This window comes from Octodon degus, unplaced genomic scaffold, assembly GCF_000260255.1.
Source record: "Octodon degus isolate 3935 unplaced genomic scaffold, OctDeg1.0 scaffold00110, whole genome shotgun sequence".
NCBI classification, from domain to species: domain Eukaryota; kingdom Metazoa; phylum Chordata; class Mammalia; order Rodentia; family Octodontidae; genus Octodon; species Octodon degus.
The window spans coordinates 4,893,322-4,899,152 of NW_004524686.1; positions in this window are offsets into that span (position 1 = coordinate 4,893,322).

A 5,831-nucleotide genomic window follows, 5' to 3' on the forward strand; every position below is an offset into this window, starting at 1 on the left:
CAAGTCCGCATCTTGTACAGCAGTCATCCACTAAGAAGAATATATGCAGTGTGTTATTTGTTGAAATTGTACTTCAGATTTGATTTGAAACTGTCTCATTGCTGTTTATCAATAAAATTTTGGAAAAAAATAAACCAAAAGGTGATTTTTACTCTTAATTTTCTTATTCTTTCTGAATTTATTTATTATTTGTTTATTTTTGGTGGAACCAGGGATTGAACTCAGGCCCTTGTACTTGCCAGGAAGTGCTTATTCTACTAAGCTATCTCCCCGGCCCTGAATTTATTTATTTTTAAAGAGCTCCACTGATTCCTCGAATTTTCCTTCTAGAGACATGTTATGGTTTGTGTCCAGATGTCCCCAGAAAGCCTCAGGAAGTCAGGGTCTAGTCTCCAGAGTTTATGATTGATTTATGGTCCATTGCTGGGATTGTGGGTATGAGTTCTGCACCTACCCTGGTTTGGGTCACCTGCATACCATATAAGGGAGGGAAACAGGCTTGCTTCCTTCTACTCCTTCTCTTTGTTTTTGCTGCCTTTGCTGTCTTCCACCACCATGAACTCTGCCGTGTGCTACTCTGCCTTGGAGCCAGCCAATTATGGACTGAAATCTGCACAAACTGGGAGCTAAATAAACCTTTCCTTCCTTAATTCTGGGCGTTGGGTATTATGACTCAGCAACAAGAGAAAAGTAACTGAGACAAAATTCATTACTGGGGACGTGGAGTCCTGGCAGAAATTCTCCCTGACCAAATGGTTCAAGAGCCTTTGGGGGCTGGCAAGATAGCTCAGCGGACTAAGTGTTTGCTTAGGCAAGCACAAGGACCAGGGTTCGATCCCTGGCACTGCATGCCATGTCTGCTCTGCCCCCAGGCACTCTGAGCTAGCAATGGAGTCCAGGCGTAGTGATGCACCCCTTTTCTCAGCACTAGGGAGGCTGAAAACAAGCAGATCACTATGAGTCTAAGTTGTGTAGTAAGACCCTGCACCATAAAAAAGAGCCTTTGGAATTGGCTTATGGTAAGAGATAGGAAAGGTTTGGAGATGTCCCCTGAAAGAGTAGAGTTGGAACACCTTAGGTGACCCTGTGTGGGACTTTCTGATCAGAGTTTAGAAGGCCAGAAAGCTGATAGAAATCCTATTGGTAAAGACCAGGCTTGGGATATTTCAACCAGAGAGAAGACTACATTGGCTGCTGGACTTCAGATGGTGTGTGTGTTATGGCTTTGCAAAAAGTATGCATTTTGCTCATGTCCAGATATTTTGCCTGCTACTAAGATTTAGGGTAGTGCCCTAATCTGACAACATAATTTTGAGGCAGTTGAATGTTGAAGTGGTGGCATGGCTACTGTTGGCAGCTTTTAGCCTTATCTATGTGGAGAATCAAGAGCAAAGAGTACAATAGGATTATTTAAAATATTGTTACTTTGGCCAGAAGGGTAGAACCAGTAAAGAAGTGGCCTACCAAGGTAGAGATGAGGACATCTTGAATGCTGAGAAGGAACAGGAGAATTCAAAAGACGACCTAAAGGTACCACAAGAAGCAGCAAGTCTGAACCATTTGCAGGTTAAAAGCTGCAAAAATGAAAGACTGCTTTGGGAAAAAAGCTGGAAAGCACCATGTTCCAGAGTGGTGGTGGTGGCCACCCAGGTTGCAGAATCACAGTGGCATAAAGAATGTGTTCATCAGAATCATGGGCAGTGTGCTCAATGATCTAGGCACTGGACTCCCACAGCTAAGAGAGAAGGAATCTTGACTAATCCTCCAGCTGGCAGCAGACCTTGGCATCATCCATGTAGTGTTGGTTTTAGGTGCATGCAGAATGCAAGAGTTCTGAGATTAAGAAAGCTTTCACCTAGATTTCAGATCACCTGGGAGGCTAGGCAGTGTGCCCCTGAGAGGGCAGTGTGGGAAGCCGAGAGTGTGAAGTGAAAGGTGCAGTGGAGACTTCAGAAGCTTGGACAATCCAGGAACATGTATTGTCTGAGGAAAGCTTCAGGAGGGAGCAAAGTGGGCCCAAGAGAGAGAACAGGGGAGCTACAAGCACCAGAAGAGCTATAGGGATGGATGCACATGGACCTCACAATTTGCCACAGATTGCTTAAAATGCTATATGAGGAACTACTGGACTTAATGTTAGTCCCGTTTTTGGTCCCAAAGCTTTGTATTCCCGTTTGTATCTTTTTCAATGGTAATATTTGTCTTCTTCTGTTTAATGTTAGAAGTGTTTAACTTTTCATTTGTACAAGGGCTCACCTTAGAGTTTGCTTTAGATATTGGAGGAGACTTGGGACTGGACATTTGGGCAATACTGAAACAGGACTTTGGCAACTTTTAGAGATGGACTAAAACCTTTTGCATAAAGGGATGTGCATGAGCCTTTAAGGAGCCAGGGGCAGGATGTTTTGGTTTGTGTCTAGATGTCCCCTCTAGCCTCATGCAGTAATGAGGTTTCTAGAGTTTGCAATTGATTCATGAGCCAATGTGATTACGGGTGGGAGTGCTATGCCCACCCTGTGATGGGTAGCCAGAATACGACATAAGGGAGGGAAAGAGGCTAGCTGCTGCTCTGCCATTTGCTCTATGCTGTTTTGTGCCACCGTGACTGCTGCTCTCTGACATGTCCCACACTGCAATGGAGCCAGCCAAGTATGGACCAAAACGTCCACTAACTGTGAGATAAATAAAACTTTCTTTCCTTAATTTTGGGTGTCTGGTAGTTTGTCCCACCAACGAGGGGAAAGTAAATGAAATTGACGGAAACCTCCACATTTTGGGAGCTAAATAGACCTTTCCTTTTTAATATTGAGAATCATAGAGTGTGTGGGAGAGCTTCCGGCTACACTATGCCGGCAGGAGCTGCTGGTCCAAGCCCAAGCGCAGCGTGGGTGAGACCTTCTTCCACTCCCACAACCACTCTGCAGCACCCACCACCCCGCCCGCCGACTGACAATTTCTGCCAGGATCTGGGAACACTCATATCCAGTCCTAGCCCAGGCCCGGTGAGTGTGTGGGAGAGCTTCCAGCTACCCTGCACCAGCGGGACCTTCTGGTCCAAGCCCAGAAGCAGCATGGGAGAGACTCACTTCCACCCCCTTGAGAGCCCCCAACCACTCTGCAGCACCCCCTCACCCTGCCCACCCAGTGAGAATTTCTGCAGTATTCTGTGGATCGCCAGATTCAGTCCTACCCCAGGCCCTGTGAGTGTGTGGGAGAGCTTCCAATCCCCCCCTAAACCACCTTGTCCCCTTCAGACTCAGCTCAGGCCTGGCATACAGGCCTGGGGTGAAACCCTGCATCTGCAATCCCTGAAGAGACAGTAGGGATCAGAACCACCAACCTAGTCCAGAAGCAGAATATCTTGCCAGAGGGGCACAACAGGTCACTCTCAAGGGCAGCAGCAGGAAGGAGCTGAGCACAGCTGCCAGACCCAAGCCAGGCACAGCTGGATAAATCCAAACTCTGTAGATCTGCAACTGAATTTCAGGAGGAGTGAAAGTTATAACTGCACCAAAGCTCTACAAGAAGGATCAGAAGACAGTGCGACACAAAATAACAATGAGAAAAAGCAAAATGCAATCTCAAACGCCTATCCCAATCATAACAAGTGCTGAACACACTAACACAGAACAAATTCAGAATCATACAGCTGAAATCAATGAATCAACAACTTCTAAAATAAAGAAACAACTGCAGAAAGATATAGAAAAACTCAGATTGGAAATGAAAAAAGAAATCCCTGAATTAAAATCATCTGCAGAAAAGAATCAAATGCAGAAACATATGGAGGAAACCTAATGCCCACCCAGAACAAGAGTAGAGGACACTAGCTCAGCTGAAATGTATGAATTAATAGAGTCAATACTAAATAAGCAAGAGCAGAAAGTTACAGAGGAACTCAGAGCGGAATGTGTTTCTGAAATAAAAAAAAAATTCTCTGAAATCGTAGCATACAAAGTAAAGAATCAACTACAGAAATATAGGGAAGAAACCAAATCTGAAAATAAATACTGCAGTAAAAGAATTAATAACTGCTTCTAAAGAAGACATTGTTTAAAAAAATAGAGATTAGAAAAATGACAGATTCCTTTAATGAGCAATACAGGAAAGAAATAGATCACATGAAGCAGAGTAAAAGAGATATAGAGGAACTTAAAATCTCAATCACAAGCTTCCAAAAATGTTAGAGTGAAAGTGAAGACAGAGTTTCAGATCTTGAATATGCTGGTGCAGCTAGTGAAAAGGTAAGAAAAGAACTCTTAAAAACAACTAGGATGCAGAAAAACAATAATTCATCACTTTCAGAATGATGCAAAGATGAACAGAGAGACTAATAGGTATCAATGAGAAAGAAGGAGACCATACAAATGACATTAAAAAATATGGGCAGAAGTAATAGCAGAAAACTTCCCAAATGTGAGGAAAACTCTGACATTCAGGTAACTGAAGCATACAGAATGCCAGGTAACCTCAACCCAATTAAAAACACACTGAGACATGTAATAGTCAAGATCCCAGAAATTGAGCTCAAGAATAATATACTGAAAGCCACTAGGGAAAAGAAGCACATCACATTCAAAGGAAAACCCATCAAAATTATGGCCGACTTCTCTTCACAGACCATAAAGGCAAGAAGAGCATGGAGCAGAGAAATTCAAGTCCTCTAAGAAAAAAAATTCCAGCCCAGATTATTATACCTTGTAAAACTATCGTTCAAGTTTGATGGAGAAGTGAAATACTTCTATGATAAACAACAACTACAGAATTTCATGATGACAAAGCCAACCCTACACAGGATCAGGAATAATGTTCTAGAGAGGGACCATAATGATCAGAACTCCATGAATGAGACCAGAAGCTACCAACTAAATAGGGCAAACACTTAAACACAGGAAAATAGGAGTAAATAACAACAGGTAAATAACAGGTGAATCGTAAGTCAACACATATCAATTATAACTTTGATGTAAATGAACGCAATTCACCAATTAAGAGACACAGAATGGCACCATGGGTTAAGAAACAAAATCCACCAATATGCTCTGTACAAGAAACATATTTAACTCATAAAGACACTCATAGGCTGAAAGTCAAAGTAGGGAAAACAATACTATATGACCCAGAACCTCAGAGAAAAGCAGGGGTAGAAATCCTATTCTCAGACAGTTTCATCGTCAAACCAAGAAGGATCAAGCAAAATAAAGAAGGCCTCTATATAATGGTTACAGTAAAAATACAAGAGGAAGAGGTAACACTCATAAATATGTATGCACCAAACACAAGAGCACCCAACTATATAAAACAAATCTTAATGGAAATGAAAAATCTAATATCCAAAACCACAATCTTAACAGGAGTCCTTAACACCCTCTTACCCAAAAAAGATAAGTCAAGCAGAATTAATTAGCAAAGAAATAACAAAACTGAACCAGAGCTTGAAACAAATGGACTTGGTGGACATATAGACAGTGTTCCACCCAAATACACCTGAATACACATTTTTCTCAGCTGCACATGGGTCATTTTCTAAAATAGACCACATACTGGTCCATAGGTCATGCTTAAGTATATGCAAGAAAACAAATTATCCCATGCATATTATCTGACCACAGTGAAATGAAACTGGAAAGAAATGACAAAAGAAAACAAAAAAATCCTTGAATATATAGAAATTAAAGAAAACCCTAAATAGCAACCAATGGGTCACAGATGAAATTAAACAAGAAATTCAACAATATCTACAATTCAATGAAAATTCAAGCACAACTTATCAGAATTTATGGGATACGATGAAAGTCGTTCTCAGAGGGAAATTCATAGCTGTGAACTCA